Below are 18,960 nucleotides of genomic sequence, written 5' to 3'. Positions count from 1 at the left end.
AAAAGTCGATGAACCTAAAATTACAAGCAGAAACAAAAAGGATTCTGTTGAAGATGTTGTTGGTTTTCAATTTGAAAACAGTTCTGGTGTCAACTGCTATGCTAATGTAGTGGTTAATGTTTTGTTTTCTCTAGAAAATGTAAAAGAAGAGATTGTGGTCAATTCTGATGAAAGATTTTGCAGTTTGTTAAATTCTGTGTTAGAGAAATGTAGCACTGATAGAACAAACATAGAAAGTGTGTCTGAAATTCGAAATCTGTTAGACAGATGTTCAGGCCAAACACAATTCTCTCAAAATATTCAGCAAGATTGTCAGGAGTTTTTAATGTATATGCTTGATGTATTGCATGCTGAAGGTGTAGATGTAGATCAGCTGTTTGGGCTTTCTTATCAATGGCAGCATGACTGCGAGAACTGTATGGTATCAAGTACTACTAGTGTAGACTCAGAAAGATTTATATATTTAACTTTGCCAGACAGTAAATCAGTCTCCTTTAATAAGCTAGTAAAAGCAGCTGATCACAACATGGAGTGTAGCCAATGTAAATCTGAAATGATTTCCACATTATTTATACGAACATATGGCCAGTATGTCAATATCAGGGAGGACTTTTGTAACTGCAGCAATTATATATCATGACGGCCCTTCAATGACATCAGGACATTACACAGCTTATTTAAAGTCTAGAAATGGCTGGTCATTCTGCAATGATTCTGTTTTAATTTTCAAAAAAAAATTGCCGTATGACCTTAAAAACTCTTACCTGGTGTTTTTAAAACCAAAATTTTAGGGAAATAATCTCGGGATGTGCTCTGTGGAATTTCAAGAAGTTCTAATGGCTCCTACACAATTTGGCCTTGAGGATAAGTGTAGTTCAGAGACATAACTTCTAACCATAAGACTGGACGTCATGGAGAAATAAGTGCACTTTGAATGAGTTCAGAAAAACTATTTCTTTTTATAAGCTAATTGAAGCAGCTAATTGAAGCAGCCAATCAAAACATAGAGTAGAGGGAATGTAAGTCTGCAATGCTGTCTACTGTTTTACATTGCTTTGTGATTAAAAGTGATGTAGAGAATTAAATAATTGTAGTACTCATAGAGGTAGTGTAAGTCTGCTTCATAGTAAGCAGTATCAGTGTCATAGGAAATGTAGAACATGACTGAGCAAGAAGGGGAAGATATTACTATTCCAGGATTGTGAAAATGATCTTCAACATTTTAATTCTGAAAGTTGCAGAAATGCCAAATGACGGGATTGGCTTACAAGAAATCCAAGAGTTATAAATGGCTCTGACAAGATTTGGCCTTGTGGAAACTTGTGGTAGAGAGCAAGAAGTCATTTATTGCATGTAACATGTTTTTAAAAACGATGGAGATTTTCTTTCAGAAAGTGGCGGGCTGAAAGTAATAACAGCACAACAGAGTATAAGCTGTTCATAGGACATCCTTTGACGTCATGGAAAGTAAGTTAACTTTAAGGAGTTCTGAATTCTGATTTGTTATGTTGTATGGGTTTTTTAAACACAATCATTTTGATTGTGTTTTTTTTTCCCCGCTGTTATATGATGAATACCTTCAAGTCACTGTTTTTAGTGAATTTTGATACATTCTGAGAACAGCAAAAATAAACCATTTAACATGTATAATTAATTCTGTACTGTTTGCATTTATGATGTATATGTAGAACTGTGTAGGAGGCATGGAGAAGGTGAGGCTTCTGTAAGTGTCAAAGTTGTTGCATGCAGTGCTGCACTTCTGCGTATTCTTTCATATGCTGGACTACATCTGCACAATGAGATACCTAAGCAAAGGAAACACAAGTGATGTGATTGTGAAATGAGTAAAATAAATTGCACGTATTTCATTTACATCACCTGTGTTTCCTATCATTATGAATCACATTGTGCAGATCAAGTTTAGGTCTGTCCAGGGAAACATAGGAGGTTTGGACTTTGTTCAAGAGTGCAGTGGACATGACTCACTTCATTGGTAGACCTTCACATGTATTATGTCCTCTATTCTCTTCAACAACTCGAAATTTCATCTGCAACCCTGAGTAGGCCTCACCTCAAACAAACCTCTGGATAGGACACATCTTATTGGCATCCTGAAGCAATTATTTAAATTTTTAGTGTCTTGCGACACTTTTCTGAGACAACAGCAATGCAAAAGATGCACCATGTTTTAAGATAGGCCTCACTTCATCTGCATCAAGATACTGTTAGTTTAAAATGTATATCTTTAGGACTGTGTAGGGGGCCTGGAGAAGCAGAAGCTTCTGTAAGTGTCAAAGTTGTTGAAAAACTGTTTGTCCTTCAATTTTTTCTCTTGTCTTTTGTAATTTTTAAATACATGTTTTAATATTTTTCAAATGTTTGTTCTCTCTTTCACAGATTGAAAGTATAAAAACAAAAAGTGAGTAATTTAACGACAATTATAAGGTAAATGTTTTGTACTCTTTTCGTTACATTTCTATCACATTTAACTTCTATTAGTTCCACTGCTTCATTTCTTTAACCCTCAGTTTCCTGCCTTTGCTACTTCCCTCATTCCTTTCTCTATTACCTACTTACTCAACTCCTTCCACTCTTTTTCTCAGTCCCTCTCTTCTCATAGTTCCTCACTCTTGTTCACTCACTCCGTCTCTATTACTCTTAGTGTCTTTGACTGATCACTGTATCACTATTTGTTCATAATGCTTTCTCTGTGTAGTTGAAGCACACTAAGGGGCATATTATGAACACAGCCAATAAAATTATTGCTCTTTTTATTGGCAGAAAACTGGTGCAAAAGTGGTTTTAGCGGCAGTTTTCTGCCGCAAAAGCAGCTTTAGCGACACATTTCTGCCAATAAAAGCTCCAAAACTTTTATTGCCTATGTTGATGATATGGCTCTATGTTACTTACATTTCTTTGCTGTTTCAATTAATCTTTTTCTGTTATTTTTTGTTTTCTGTTTTCTATTTTTTCTCTCTGTTATTCCTCATGTTTTAATCTTATTTTGAACATTCACTCACATTCTCCAAGAAACTCTTCTTTGTTAATGTTATACTCTCTTTTTTTTTCTTTCACTTCGTTATCTATTTTGTTTTTCACAATTATACCCTCTTCCGTCTTTTCTTCGGTAAATAGATCTATTAAACAGTATCTCTTCTTTACTCCCTATAGCTGTCTTTCTTTTAACATCACTGTCTGTTTACTTTCCTTATACTTACTCTTTTTAAAAAAAAAAAAATGTTTGGTTAGCTCCCGGTCCGCGTACCGGGAAGCTAACCGGGAAGCGAACCAAAAGAAATAGAGCTTGCCAGAGTGCTAAACATTCTAGCAATTTTTTTTGAAAGGGAAGGTAGTTCTGAAAAGAACTTTTTTTTTTTATATTTTTGTTGTTTTATATATTTTTTTTTTTTTTTGAACATTTTTTGTTTTTTTTGTATTTTTTGAATGATTTTATATTTTTTTTGGGGGGGAAACAACAAAAAACAGGCATTGAAAAGGGCTCAACAGGAGCAAAAAAAAAATTACTGGGGGCGGTTAGGGCAATTATGATGTTCATAAGCCAGGTTGATAGCATTTATACTCATATTGCCACATGCTATCAACGCACCACAGTGCATACAAGTGTGTTTCATGTGGCCAAAATTCTCTTGTATGTTTGGCACAGTTTCCCGTGCCTCTGCTGGTGTCAATGAAATTGTTGATCTTGATCTGGCCACAGGAGTTGATGTTGGATTTTCCTGCAAATCCCGTATTTCCGCCCGGCTGTAATTGATTGGATGCTTCCTGGTCATATGCCTATGCATAGTATAGTTCCCATAACTATATTTCTTATCCGTCCCTCTGGATAATTTTTCTTTACAGATGAGGCAGGTGACATACCTCGCATTCACTTTTTTTTGGCCAGGAGGGATTGAATAAAACTGCCAGATGAAACTGGCTTTCTTATGGGAAACCCGGGGCACCTCTTCCAAGAACTGTGGTTCTTCTCCCTCCTCTTCCTTCATTTCTTCCTCTTCCTCCTCTGTGTTGGTCATGACCTGGGGAGGTGGTCCTCTCTTCCCATGAGGAGGTGGAGGTGGTGGTGGGGGTGCACCAGCTGAAGCAACTACTGAAGCCATTTCTAAAGTAGTAGTAATAAAGGTCTTCCTCTCACAATGATGAAAGTCAGAGTGAGGAAAGAAGGAGGGGTTTTCATCATTTGGGAAAAACAATAGTTCTCAACCAATGAAAAGTGTTATTTTTAGGTCACCTGACCTAGCCTTACATCATTATGAAACCAAAAGTGAAATGAACCAATGAAAAGTTTTATTAACAAGTCACATGACCTCTCACGCTCATGTTACGCGCTGCGGAACGCGCCCCGGTTAGCTTCCGGGTCGCTGCGCTTCGCGCCTCGGTCCGCGCCCCGGGGCACTTCCGGGTGCGCTAACGCGGTACGTCACAAGACGCATTACGCGGCAACGCGATACATCGCGCTTTCGCGACGCGTCGCGGATCGCTTCCGGGGAGCTTCGTTTCGCGCCTCGGTCCGCGCCCCGGAGCACTTCCGGGTGCGCTAACGCGGTACGTCATAAGACGCATTACGCGGCAACGCGATACCGTCACGATGTTGATTTCTTACCGGTTCGCGGACCGGGTCGCGGCATCAATTTGAGCTAACGGAAAGCTTTCCGGTTCGCGGACCGGGAGCGAAACAAAAAAAATATTTTAAAAAATTATTAATAAACATATAAAATATATTTTTGGATTTAAAGAAGAATACATTTTACAGCTATAGATATTAGCTTTTAAAAAAACAATGAAATTCACTGAAAAAACCATAGGTTATAGACCATATATAGTTAGGAATTAGCATTTACAAAACCTTGAAAATTCACTGAAAAAACCATAGGTTATAGACCATATATAGTTAGGAATTAGCATTTAAAAAACCTTATTTTACTCACACAAAACCAATGAAATTCCATATATAGTTAGTTGTACTAACTATATATCGCGCACCCGCAATCCACTGCTGATCATGTCACATATTACATCATTCATGACATGGTCAGTGACATCACTGATGACATCACTGATGACATCTCAAATGACATCACTGATGACATCACTGATGACATCTCAAATGACATCACTGATGACATCACTGATGACATCTCAAATGACATCACTGATGACATCTCAAATGACATCACTGATTACATCACTGATGACATCTCATTTGACATTACTGATCACATCACTGATGACATCATTCATGTGATAATACGATGAACCTCTTCAGACTCTAATATAACCTTAGATACAATCAGTGTAAACAGACACTCATAGACTGTCACTCATCCATGGAGTTACTCAGACACTTAGTCAGTCATACAAAGAATCAATCACACCTCCATTTCCTCAACTATACAGTTATACACACCTTACTTATTCAAACATATACTAAAACATATTTACTCACTTATACAATCCTGGATACAAGTTCACAATGATCCATACAGCCACTCACACATTCACTGGCTCTTATGCACAGTTATTTATATATGTCAACTCTCACATGTACTGTATTTTACATATGTACTTACTTTAACATGTAGCACTGAGATATCCATTCACTCACCAATACACTCATGCACACAGTCAACTGCCCACAGTCAACTGCCCATACAGCTACATGAGTGTCTATATGGGTTATTGAGTGATTGTCTGAGTATCTATATAGGTACCTGTGTGTCTGGTTGGGTGGGTGGGGGTGTGTCTTTGTGCATACTTTGTACATCTGTGAAAGATGAGTAGGTAAGTGTGTGTGTATGGGTATGTTGGTAAGTGTTTAGATGTCTCAGTGGTACATGTGTGAGTAACTACATATGTGAAAGGCAGTTTATGTGAGTGTTGGACTATATAAATGACTATATGTGAGAGTGATTGATTGTGAGAAGGGCTGTATGGATGAGTGTGTGCTTGTGTTGGTGATTGTATAAGAGAGTAAGAATGTGTTAGTATCTGTATGAATACGTGAGGTAGTGTGTGAATAATTGTGTATGTGAGTAAATGGGAGTGTGATTTATTCTTTGCATGACTGACTGTGTGTGTGAGTAATTCTATAAGTAAGTGGCGGTGTTGACTGTATAGGTGTATGAGGGCATATGTTAGTGCTGTATTGATAAGTGACTGCATGGTTGAGTGACTGTATGGGTGAATGAGTAGATGTATGTGTAGACTTAGGAACCAGTGAGTGGGTAACAGGTATTGGTGTGTCATTGGTTTAGAAAATGGTAGTCTGTCTTTCAGAGAAAGTGTATCAAAGGTTATATTAAGGTGTGAGGAGGTGCATCAGATGATCACGTGGGTGATATCATCAGTGATGTTTTCAGTGATGTAATTTGAGATGTCATCAGTGATGTCACTGACCATGTCATGAGTGATGTAATATGTGACGTCATCAACAGTGCATTGCGGGGGAGCGAGTTATAGTTACCTCAACTAACTACTATAACGACCAAATTTCTCTGGTTTTGTACGACTGAAATGTCCAACTAACTATAACGTCCCTGAAACCTGTGTTTTTTTATGAAAAAAAAGTAATAAATATATATATATATATATATATCTCCACAACTTGGCTCAGTTCTGGTGACCCCTGGCGCTCTCCCACCGGTGCGTTTTCCTCGGCAGAGCCCTGCCGATTTCAAATTCCAAAACTCCCTTCGCAGGTAATTGAAAACGCACTCGAGGATTTTTCTTTTCACAGTTGTTTTATTGCACCCTTGCTCTCACAGATACCAACGCGTTTCACCGCCAACAGACGGCTTGATCACGGTCAATCCTCCTCCCCTCTCATCCACCTATAAGGTGTCATTGTGCAAAGTCATGTGATTGAATTTTTCTTATCTTTGTAGGGGAATTCTGGGTGATGTAGTTTGTATCCCATAATTGTATCAACAGACACAGTTATTGACCACACACATTACTATGTCATTCTATTGATTAACAGAACGCTCACACATTATTTAAATGTCACTCGCCCTCTAGTGGGCTGCCGTTTTTCATTCAAACCATTTCATGCCCTCCAGTGGGCTTACGACAAGTTTCATATGTGTTGTGCGTTACTCTCCCCTTAGAATAGCAAATCATTAATTACAAACTCCCATTGCTAACCCATTCCCTGTATCTTATATGGTAATACTCAATATCCTTGACATTACCTATCCATTATACGAAATATTTTACATATATACAAATATACAAATGAAGTCTCCCCTTGTGATCCTGCAGTGACACAGGTTCTTATTTACAAAATTTCTCATAGATGCACATAAAGTTCTTCGCTCTGATTAAGGCCTTCCGGATGCAGAGTTCTGAAGTTTAATATTTGTCGAGATTCCCTACATCTCAATTTGCGTTCTCTGTCCCCACCTCTCACATGTGGAACAATGGTTTCTAATGCATAGAATTTCAGAAGCTTCCAGTCCCCGTTGTGTGATGCTTCCATATGCTTCGCAACGGCGTTTGCTCTGTCTTTATTCGCCGTCGCTCTTATGTGCTCCAAAATTCGCAGCTTCAGCTCCTTTTTTGTGCTGCCAATATATTTTAGTGCACATGGGCACTCGATCACATATACGACGAATTCTGTCTTACAATTAATTAACTGTTTGATCACCCAGGTTTTCTTATTTGGTAAAGTCACTTCTTTCTTGTTCACTGCAATTTGGCAAGCCTTGCATTGCTGACATTTTTGAAATCCTTTTGTTTTCAACCATTGAATTCCCTTTTTCTTAATTTCAGGGTTTTGGTGGTGGCTGTGCACTAACTTGTCCTTCAGACTCGTAGCTCTTCTATATGTTATTTCCGGATGGTTTCCCACAATTTTTCCTACAGTCTCATCCAGATGCAATATTCTCCAATTTCTCCTCAGGATAGTCACGATTTGTTTAGATTCCTTTGAGTGGTCCATGATGAGTCTCACTTTCTTATTTTCAGGTTGCTTTGGTTTAACTTGCAAGGTATCCTCCCTTTTCGTCTCATATATAATTTTCGAATATATCCGGAAAATTAAACTGGCAAAGATCTTTGAAGAAAATCAAGAAATGTCGAATTATGTTAAAAAGAAAAAGGAAAAGCAACCGGAAATGAATATGGAAGCGCAAGGACTGACAACGAGTAATTTACCAGCGCTTATGACACTTGTAAATCTGGATAATATGGATGACAGTGAAGCGATTCCTGAAGAAATTGTTTGCCCTCAAATAGGAGCCGGCCTCAGTGGAAAGAGACCGCGGTCCAAATTCTATCCGCAATTACCTCAAGGCAACAAGATTGACCTTTTTCAGGAGGCGGTAATCCAGGACATCTATAAAATCAAAGGCAAGAATTTTCATGACAACCTAAAAATGGAAGAAAGGGCTGCCCTGAAAAACCTCATGGAGGATCAAAAAATTACTATAAAAATGGCCGATAAGGGTGGAAACATTGTTATTTTATATACAAAAGACTATATCATCGAAGCCCATTCTCAGTTGAGAAACAAACTATATTACAGGAAACTTGAACAAAACCCCACTCTAATTTTCAAATCAAATTTGGATAAAAAAATAATGGATTGGTCCAGTGAAAATCTAATTGATGTGGATGAAAGTAAATTTCTAACAACGAAACATCCGGTCACAGCGACCATTTACTTCCTTCCCAAAGTTCACAAGAACCCACTGAAACCACCAGGGAGGCCGATTGTCTCGGCAAAAGGCTCACTTATGGAACCGGTGGCGAATTACATCGACCATTTCCTGATGCCATTCGTTCTGAATTTAAGCTCATACTTAAGAGACACTGGGGATCTCTTGAAAAACTTACAAGACCTATCATGGCAACCCACCTACATGTTAATAACAATGGATGTGGTCGCCCTGTATTCTAACATTGAGCACAGCATTGGAATAAAGGCATGTGCCTTCTTTCTCAAAGAAAGAAATATACAACTCAACGCTCATAACCAGATGCTCTTGGACATGATTGAGCTATGCCTCACCCAAAATATCTTTCTCTTTGGGGAAGAAGTGTACCAGCAAGTCAAGGGCTGTGCGATGGGGTTCTCCTTCAGCCCAGCATTTGCGTGTCTCACAATGGGATGGTGGGAGCAACAGGTGGCCTGGCATCCGGACAACGATCATCATGTATCGAAGATAGCTAAATGGCTAAGATACATTGATGACCTTTTGATAGTATGGGACGGAACAGCAGAGGAATTCGAGACCTACTTTAAAATACTGAACTCCACGGACACGAACTTAAGATTTACCTACGAAATCAGCCGGGATGAAGTAACTTTCTTGGATACCAAAATCTATATCCATGAAAACAAAGTGGAGACTACACTCCATCGGAAAGAAACCTCAACGAACGCAACCCTACATGCGGATAGCTTTCACCAAGCCTCAGTAAAAAACAATATCCCCTACGGGGAATTTTTGAGACTCCGTCGGATATGCTCGGAGGAAAAAGAGTGGACCGCAAACAGTGGCGAAATGGCGAGAAGATTCGCCAGACGAGGTTACAAAAAAGGTGTCATCAAGAAATGCTGGACGAAAGCAAATGAGACGAAAAGGGAGGATACCTTGCAAGTTAAACCAAAGCAACCTGAAAATAAGAAAGTGAGACTCATCATGGACCACTCAAAGGAATCTAAACAAATCGTGACTATCCTGAGGAGAAATTGGAGAATATTGCATCTGGATGAGCCTGTAGGAAAAATTGTGGGAAACCATCCGGAAATAACATATAGAAGAGCTACGAGTCTGAAGGACAAGTTAGTGCACAGCCACCACCAAAACCCTGAAATTAAGAAAAAGGGAATTCAATGGTTGAAAACAAAAGGATTTCAAAAATGTCAGCAATGCAAGGCTTGCCAAATTGCAGTGAACAAGAAAGAAGTGACTTTACCAAATAAGAAAACCTGGGTGATCAAACAGTTAATTAATTGTAAGACAGAATTCGTCGTATATGTGATCGAGTGCCCATGTGCACTAAAATATATTGGCAGCACAAAAAAGGAGCTGAAGCTGCGAATTTTGGAGCACATAAGAGCGACGGCGAATAAAGACAGAGCAAACGCCGTTGCGAAGCATATGGAAGCATCACACAACGGGGACTGGAAGCTTCTGAAATTCTATGCATTAGAAACCATTGTTCCACATGTGAGAGGTGGGGACAGAGAACGCAAATTGAGATGTAGGGAATCTCGACAAATATTAAACTTCAGAACTCTGCATCCGGAAGGCCTTAATCAGAGCGAAGAACTTTATGTGCATCTATGAGAAATTTTGTAAATAAGAACCTGTGTCACTGCAGGATCACAAGGGGAGACTTCATTTGTATATTTGTATATATGTAAAATATTTCGTATAATGGATAGGTAATGTCAAGGATATTGAGTATTACCATATAAGATACAGGGAATGGGTTAGCAATGGGAGTTTGTAATTAATGATTTGCTATTCTAAGGGGAGAGTAACGCACAACACATATGAAACTTGTCGTAAGCCCACTGGAGGGCATGAAATGGTCTGAATGAAAAACGGCAGCCCACTAGAGGGCGAGTGACATTTAAATAATGTGTGAGCGTTCTGTTAATCAATAGAATGACATAGTAATGTGTGTGGTCAATAACTGTGTCTGTTGATACAATTATGGGATACAAACTACATCACCCAGAATTCCCCTACAAAGATAAGAAAAATTCAATCACATGACTTTGCACAATGACACCTTATAGGTGGATGAGAGGGGAGGAGGATTGACCGTGATCAAGCCGTCTGTTGGCGGTGAAACGCGTTGGTATCTGTGAGAGCAAGGGTGCAATAAAACAACTGTGAAAAGAAAAATCCTCGAGTGCGTTTTCAATTACCTGCGAAGGGAGTTTTGGAATATATATATATATATATATATATATATATATATAACGATTTCCCATGTTATTTCTCATTGGAGGTTTGAACACAACTACAGCCTGAACCGCTGGACGGAATTACACCAAATTTGGCAAGAAGGTAGATTTTGGTTTGCAGATCACGCTTTCATTTATCTGCTGTAAATCCGTTTAGTATGTGTTGAGAAATTTAAGGGCAAGCTAATTGGGATATTTGGGTGGAGCCTAAGCACAGATCTCATGGTGAGATCTGATTGTCTATCATCACTTCAACCAGAAATTGAGAGCAGCCCACTTGGTACCAATATACATGATAACAACCTTTTGAAATACAGTGTAGTGAATGGCAGGTTTTGAGGGTGACAAAATGGAGAACGTATAAAGGGTGATAACAGATTTTAATTACAATATAAATAATGTGTTGCTAATGTGATTTTACCCTGGAAAAAAGCCTTCTGCTGGGATTTCAAGAATCATGTTTGAGAGAAAACTGTTTCTTATGAGTTTTCTTATGATTTTCCCATAGAGGTTATAGTAGACGCTACAGAAGCTAAAATGATAGCATTTTTTCTGTAAATTCACTCTGTTTCTCAGCCATATGAGAATGAAGTCTGATGTTGTCAGTAAAACATGTACTTCAACAGGAGCAAAAAGAAATTCTCTTGGAGAGGAAATACAGGAGTGTTCACATCCACATGTTTTACACTACTTGTCTCACCAACAAGTTGCAGACATCAGTCATACACAATCATACAAAGCGGCCCCAGACCCTACTAGTCAATTATAATATATACAGAATTACCACCTGGATACAGTAAAAAGGCTTTTTCTTTAATTGTATAATGAGATGTACTCCAAAAGTAATCAATATGCATAAAAACACAATGTATCAAGAAGTACAAAAAGGTTAAAACACATTAATACACAGCAATATACATCAAATAAGAGACTGAAAAGTAAAGTGCAACTGAATAGTGGAATCTATTCTGGGTTACTCCCTATGGAATTCCAAATTTTTACAGATTTCAATGTCCACAGTCTTTAATTTTCTATTAGGCATTGACGTGTTCCTGGGATGTAACCACATATAAACACAGGCGTCGACACGTTTCGGTGGTGTTATGCAGTTTTAAACCACCTTTTTCAAGACTTATATTATATATCAGCCTCTTTATCAAATTGATACAATATTTTCCTCTGTCATGTCAAGGAAAGCACAAACATTCATAATGTTTGGCTCAATGTCAGACGGGGCTCCACAGGGCTCCAAAACGCCACTCTCATATCGATCTTGATCAAATCTCAAATAGCACCACGATTAGTCTTCTACTGGGACGAAAAAATGGCTACCTTGTGGCTTAATGTTGTTTAGCCGTTACTATAGTTCAAAGTCTTTCCACAATTCTCAAACTTGAACACATATAGTGATCATAGAATGATTTAATTAATAATCTGTGACTGAGTCCTCTTCATGTAAGTAGGAAGGCCACTCTTCATGTCACCTAATGTGGGACCCCAATGATGGCTTGACGGAACCCTCAGTCTCCACGTGAAAAAATGCTTCAACAGGAGCAGCCTGTCAGTTGATTCCTTTGTGTTGTACGGCAGCCTCCCAGAGTGTTTTAAAAGAACAGCTAGAGCGCTAACAGTCTTACTTATGACAAAAATGTGGCACACCAGAAGCCATCTTGATTGAATCAAACTGGTAAAACAAAACACATTTAATTTAGAATGGAACAACATGAGGGACTTCATTTTGTCATAGAAATTGTGGTTAGTGCTATAGAAAGAAAAATTAGGACACATTTTGAGTGAGTTCTCAAATACCTTCATCAAAACATTCTGACACGTAGCTTAAAACATGCACTTTAAATACCAGCAGCAGACTTGCCAGTTAACTCTGTGGTGATCAGCAGTTTTCTGTAATGTTCTGATGGGTAACTAGAGTGTTACCATTCTGAATCTATGTCAAAAGTGTGGCACATCTGGCCGCCATCTTGATGAAATCCAAGTGAAAACTGAAAGCATTACCTAGGATACTACAGTAAATGATAAGATTAGGGAGCAAGCTTCATAACTAACAGGTCTCCCAAGAAGGCCACCAGAGAGAAAAGAGCCAAATGTAGTACAAATATCCCCCAGATGTATTTCAAGTATAGCCTATGTCAGACGGGTGCAAAACAACCACGCATATTGGACTTCTTTATAAAAGTGCAGGAAAGGGTTAGCAGATACTAACCATTCAAAATGAAGTGACAAAATAAAGAAATTAAAGATATGTTTTTATTTGCTGCCTTCTGCACAATCAGAGGGTGCAAAATTGAAAAAGCTGCCAATAATGGTTGCTTTGTGTGAAAGTTGTGTGACATTCTTATGCTTAACTTTTACATTTCCTGACAGTATTGTATCGATCTAAGACCAACAAGTAATATTTGATCAACAAACTTGATGTTCATGTATATGAATCACATTTAATTTGGAGGAAAAAATGAAATGATATATGTGTATGTGAGAATGTTATATGAAAGTATTGGAAGTTTATGAGGTAATATATGAGTGGTTTTATGACTGGCCTTGTATGTTTAAAAACAGGCGAGTAAGATGTTTTATGAGTGTATGAAAAAATGACAGTATGATTTGCAGACTGGGTTTTCGAGAGGTTGGTTTACAGTCTGTTGCTTTGAATTAGTATGTATAAGGAAGAGAAGTGTAGTGCCGGTGGTAGGGCGTGAACTCAAAGCTCTAGTTCTCCTTGCGGCAGGAAGCAGCCAACGTTGCTGTCAGCACCTGGAGACAACTATTAATTCCTGCCAGGCTCCCTCTGCGCATGCAGCCTAGGTTGCCAGAGGTCGGTGCTGGACTCGAAACACCAGTTCCCCTTGCAGCAGGAAGCCACCAATATTAAGTTGGTGCCCAAAGGTGCCTATTAATTCCAGGAAGCGAAGTCTGTTGCCGGTGGTGGGGACTGTACTCAAAGCCCCAGTTTTCCTTGTGGAAGGAGGCTGCCAACATTGCTGCCAGTGCCCAGAGGCGCTTATTAATTCCTGCAGGGCTCTCGTTGTGCAGGGTGAGCCTGGGCACATGCCTGGGCCAAGACTGAGCCCGTATTAGGCCATCATCCCCCGGAAGAGGCTCGGCTGGGCCAGTCTCTTTCCATTTTTTACCCAATACCCTGTCTGACAATTTTGGTAAGTGACTTGTACTATTTGTGGTTTTTAGTTTGAAACCAGCATAGGCACGAAAAAAGTGGGGGACCTCTACTCCCCCTTATACTAAACCTAATTCTATAGACAAGATGCTCCTGAAGGCAATAGGGGCAAAAGGGACTGAAATAGAGCTTACTGCGAGGCGCTTATCTCTGGGTGCCGATGACCACATACAGGACCCAGGCTCCCTATTTCCACCCCTCTATAATTGACATTGAGGCCCCTAACCAACCAACTAAAAGGCCAAATGCAGATTGCAGCAAGACAGGCAATCTTCTTGCCCCCTACATAGTATTGGTTCAAGTCATGAAAATGCAGTAGAGGAGTCAATTCATGCTCATAAAAAGGCCAAACAGGCCCTTAAGAGGAAGGCAAATAAAGATGGGGTCCCGGCTGAATATGTACATACCCCGCCTGGCACTACTCATAATACTACTACTGTCAAGGAAGCCCTGGAACTTAATTTAAAACACTATTGGCTGGATAACTTCAAGGAAACACTGATGGAACAGGTCAAGGGAATAATACTGTAATACATGCCCCCTGTTTTGGCTAAGTTGGCAGACTCTTTTCTAATGGAATCATTTTTGGATGACATTGAACCTATTGCACATTGAACCTATGCTGGCTAAAAAACCTATGTGCAATTTAGATTGGGTATGTTGCATATTTACATCTGGTTGGGCAGGAGCTGCTGACACCAAGGACCAAAGCTACCCTACTTGTGGGCATACCAAACAAACTGTGCCCTACATATACCAGTCCTAGGTTGAAATACATGGTTCCTATTTGTAGGAATTTCAGTACCAGAAATCATATGGAGGAGATTAGGATTCTTCAAACTAACCCTCCCCTACCCCCACTGGTCTTTGCTGTATCAAGTTTTTCAATGATTTCATGGTTTTTAAGAAGTCTTACTATTTCTGTACAAAATGAACTAGCTAGATCAAGTAAATGACTGCACTATTAGACAATGCCCGACTTAGAACATATTCATGTTCTTTTCAGTACACTAAGTTACTTGTGCACTTGCATGCTCCTGTGCCAAGTACTACCTAGAGTATGTCACCCCAAATGCAACTGACATACATGTTCAGAAAAACATAAAGCCTCTGTTTCAGCTACTGAGACAGCACATATAGATTCAGTCACTCTCCAGAAACCATTCATTAATAAATGCAGCAGACTCAAAGATAGTTGCAGTCACACCTACATAGCTCTGTATTGCCAAACACAGGCACTGACGTATTGAAGCAGCCACTTACATACACATTTAGACAGTCAAAGTAGTATTATAGCAGGTAGTTACATACCAGTGCATTTACATTAACATGTCATGGCACTGATAGAGGTGTACTTCTTCACTCTCTCAGATATATAGGCAAGAACTCACACAATCTTCTCAACCATGCAGAGAAATAGTATTTGAAAATGGGTGACGGCATTAGTGCAGACCCTGTCTGCCCTGTTTATTCAAGCTGCACTTGAATTGTCATAGGTGTTTCTGAATTGTCAAACCTATGTTTTAGTGCACATGACACACTTCTAAGAGGAGCTGTACCAATGCCATAAATGATGCTGTTGTGTGCTTAAGAGATTGACAGATTACCTTTTGAATTGAATAGGTAACTTGAGTACGTATAGGCCCCTATGCAAAGTACTATAGCATGCAACTGATATTTATGTTCACAAAAGCATAGACTCACTCTGCAACCTAATCAGACAGCTACAGAAACTCAAACAAATTCAGTCACTTACTATAAACTACTTATTCCTACAGCAGACATACAGGTAGTTGCAGTCACATGGTCGTAGCTCTCTATTTGCTTAAACAGGCACTGAAGTATTTTTGCAGCCACGTACACACACATTTAGATGGCCATAGAGCTACTAAAACACACAGTCACATACAGCACATTTACTTAAACACAATATGACATTCATACAGGTGTATTGATACAATCACTTACATATGTAGGAAAGTCTGAACCATGCAGAGTAATAGTTTGTGAATCATGGGTGATGGCTACTAGTGCAGATCCTGTTTGTGTATTCTTACTCCAGACTTCACTTGGAATGTTATAGGTCTTTCTCAAGTATCAAACACACATTTTAGTGCACATAATAATCTTCTAAGATATCCTGTAGGTATTCAATAATGGATGATGCTTAAGAGATTGAGAGATATCCATTTGAGTTGAATAAGTTACTGTGCACTTGCAGACTTCAATGCCAAGTACTACATTGAGTATGCCATCCCTAAAACAATTGACATACATGTTCACAAAATTATAGATCCTGTCTTTCAGTTACAGAGACAGATACAGAAGCACTTATACATTCAGTCACTCACCAAAAACTATTTATCCGTGCAGGGATATCCTAAGGAGTGTGAGGGCCCTGGGTCATACATACTTTGGGGACACCTGTTAGTAAAAGCTTTGAATTTATGATCCAATTTCAGCTCTTTTATGCCTTCTTTGGCCGGGTCACTAACAGTGTACGGGCACACTCGTCTGAATTCTAAATGTGATACATCAAATATTCAGCAGCATCTCACTGATATTATTGCAAATAATGTTTATGATCCCCTGCTATTTATCATAGGTGAGGTCTTGTTTTGATTTAAAAGAAACTGTTTTAATGGATGTTGCATGGGATTGAAAAACAAAGATTTTTCTGCCAAATGTCTGTACTGAACTCAAATACATCACCCACAATAAAAATGAATTAAAGGAAAATCTGTTAAGAACTATTCAAGGTCATCAGGGCAAGGACAGAGCAAGTTCTATCAGGGGCCCCCTAAAAGGCTGGGGCCCAAGGTCAGGACCCACTTTGCCCATGCCTTAAAACATCTCTGTGTCCAAGTAGCAGACTCAAAGGTAGTTGCAGTGATACCTACATAGATCTCTGTTGTGTAACATAGGTTCAGAAGTATTTGTGGAGCCACTTAAATACAGCAGCCACGTACATGCACATTTAGAGAGCCATAGAGATATTTTAGCAGGCTGTTACATACCAACACATTAACTTAAACATCTCATGGCACTGACAGAGATGCCCACCTACACTCTCTCAGATATGTAGGCAAGTACTGATATAACCTTGTCAACAATGTACAGAAATAGTCCTTCAAACCTGGTTGTTGGCTACTAGTGCAGACCCTGTATGTGCACTCTCACTGCAAGCTTCAGTTGGCATGTTACAGGTCTTTCAGACTTCTAAGATATGCTATAGTTATGCCATAAAGGATGCTGCTTTGTACTTAGACATTGACAGATGTCCTTTTGAGTTGAATATGTTATTTGTGCACTTGCAGGCCTCTATGCCAAATACTGCATAGAGTATGCCAGCCCTAAAACAATTGACATAAATATTCTCAAAAGCAAAGAGCCTCTCTTTTAGCTATAGAGACAGCTACAGAAGTAGCTCCCTTGAGTGTCTGGGAGAAAAGTTTAGAAACTTGATGTTTTCTGCATCTTTTCCCTACAGGAATTGGTGGTAGGTATAATGACTGGCCTGTACAGATACCATTGGCTGAGTATAGATCAACCAGAGTATACTCAGAGGATCCTAGATTTCATCAGTTTTATCACTATATATTTTGCCTTTTAATTGAGAGTGTCTTGTCTGGCCTATCTTATGCAGTAAATCACATTCTCAAGACGTGAGTAAATTTGCAAAGCCTTACAGCAAGGGAACAAGTTCCCAAAGTTCAAGGAAAAGATGAACATCTGGAATACAATTTGATTAATTCAATAGCATGTCAATGTGGCACCAATGAATATTGGTATCACCATCACAGTGAGCTGACATGCATGTCGAGAATTCTAGGAGCATCTAATAAAAAAAAAACAGACATCAACCTGAAGACACCAGGAGAGCTTTGCTCACTTTATCCTGTAAATGTATGCAGGTATTTTAATCACAGGTTTTAAGCAATGATGGCTTTCATTTGCAACAAAACTAATCCTTCTCTGGGCCAAGTATCTGATTTATTTTCGTGCAAAGAGTACCAAGCTAGAAGTGCTCCATATATTCACATTCGGTTATGGGTCTTTCATAAACAATATGTGATGTGCCATACCAAAAGATGATGTTGACAAGAGTTTGAGAAAACAAGTTCTACAGTTTAAAACTCATACATGTGAGCAGTACTGTCGACAAAAATACAGATACAGAGGAAAATTCTACACAAGATGTCGTTTTGGTTTCCCACAACCTTACATCTCAGTAGGAAGAGTTAACAGCTTTTTGTCTGCAATCAGACATAACCTGACACAGAAATCAGCAATAAGTTCATACAACTTGAGAAGGACAGACGCTTCCAAGTGTATCAATGACTACAACCTTATGTTTCTGACAATGTGGAATGCAAATACGGATCTACAATTTGTTGCAGACAGCTCCATTCTTGTTGCTTGCTATGTGACATTGTATATAAACGAAAAATCAGAAAAGACAAAGATGAAAGGATGTGAGAGGAGATTTTTGCAAAAAAGAGTCTTAAAAAGACTTTGTACACTTCAGCTTGAAAATGCTTTCCCACAGAGAAATAGGTTCTTATGAATGCTCGGACAGGTTGAGCTTGGCTAGTTTGTTCTCCAAGTCAAGAAGAATTATGTAGGTAAGTCCAGGCCATGGGAATAGTAGAAATAGTCTACTTAAGTCATTTCCAAAAATACAGTATCTCGCTGAATTGGATTCTGAATGTACAGGCATTTTGAAAACTAACATTTTTGATACATACTACCCAAGAAGGAGTCTTCATCTTGAAAACATGTGTCTCTATGAAGTACTTGAGCAGTAATGCAACTGAAAACATAGAAG

At 39.0% G+C, this 18,960-nt stretch overlaps 1 protein-coding gene across 13 annotated transcripts in view; it reads right to left on the bottom strand.

Annotated features, from left to right (window-relative positions):
• LOC144768755 (general transcription factor II-I repeat domain-containing protein 2-like) overlaps positions 1–18,960 on the bottom strand; it is a 428,006-nt gene that overhangs the window by 57,200 nt on the left and 351,846 nt on the right. Inside the window, exon 6 of one of the 13 annotated variants that reach the window (XM_078652661.1) lies at positions 11,752–12,626. The exons of the other annotated variants lie outside the window; for them this stretch is intronic. The gene's annotated coding sequence lies outside the window, so the exon portion shown is untranslated. Of the gene's footprint in view, positions 1–11,751; positions 12,627–18,960 lie in introns of those variants that run through there. 13 annotated transcript variants of the gene reach the window in all.

The sequence above is a fragment of the Lissotriton helveticus genome, chromosome 7, assembly GCF_964261635.1.
Source record: "Lissotriton helveticus chromosome 7, aLisHel1.1, whole genome shotgun sequence".
NCBI classification, from domain to species: domain Eukaryota; kingdom Metazoa; phylum Chordata; class Amphibia; order Caudata; family Salamandridae; genus Lissotriton; species Lissotriton helveticus.
The sequence above is the reverse complement of the archived record's forward strand: the minus strand, read 5'-3'. Positions and strand labels throughout refer to the sequence as shown.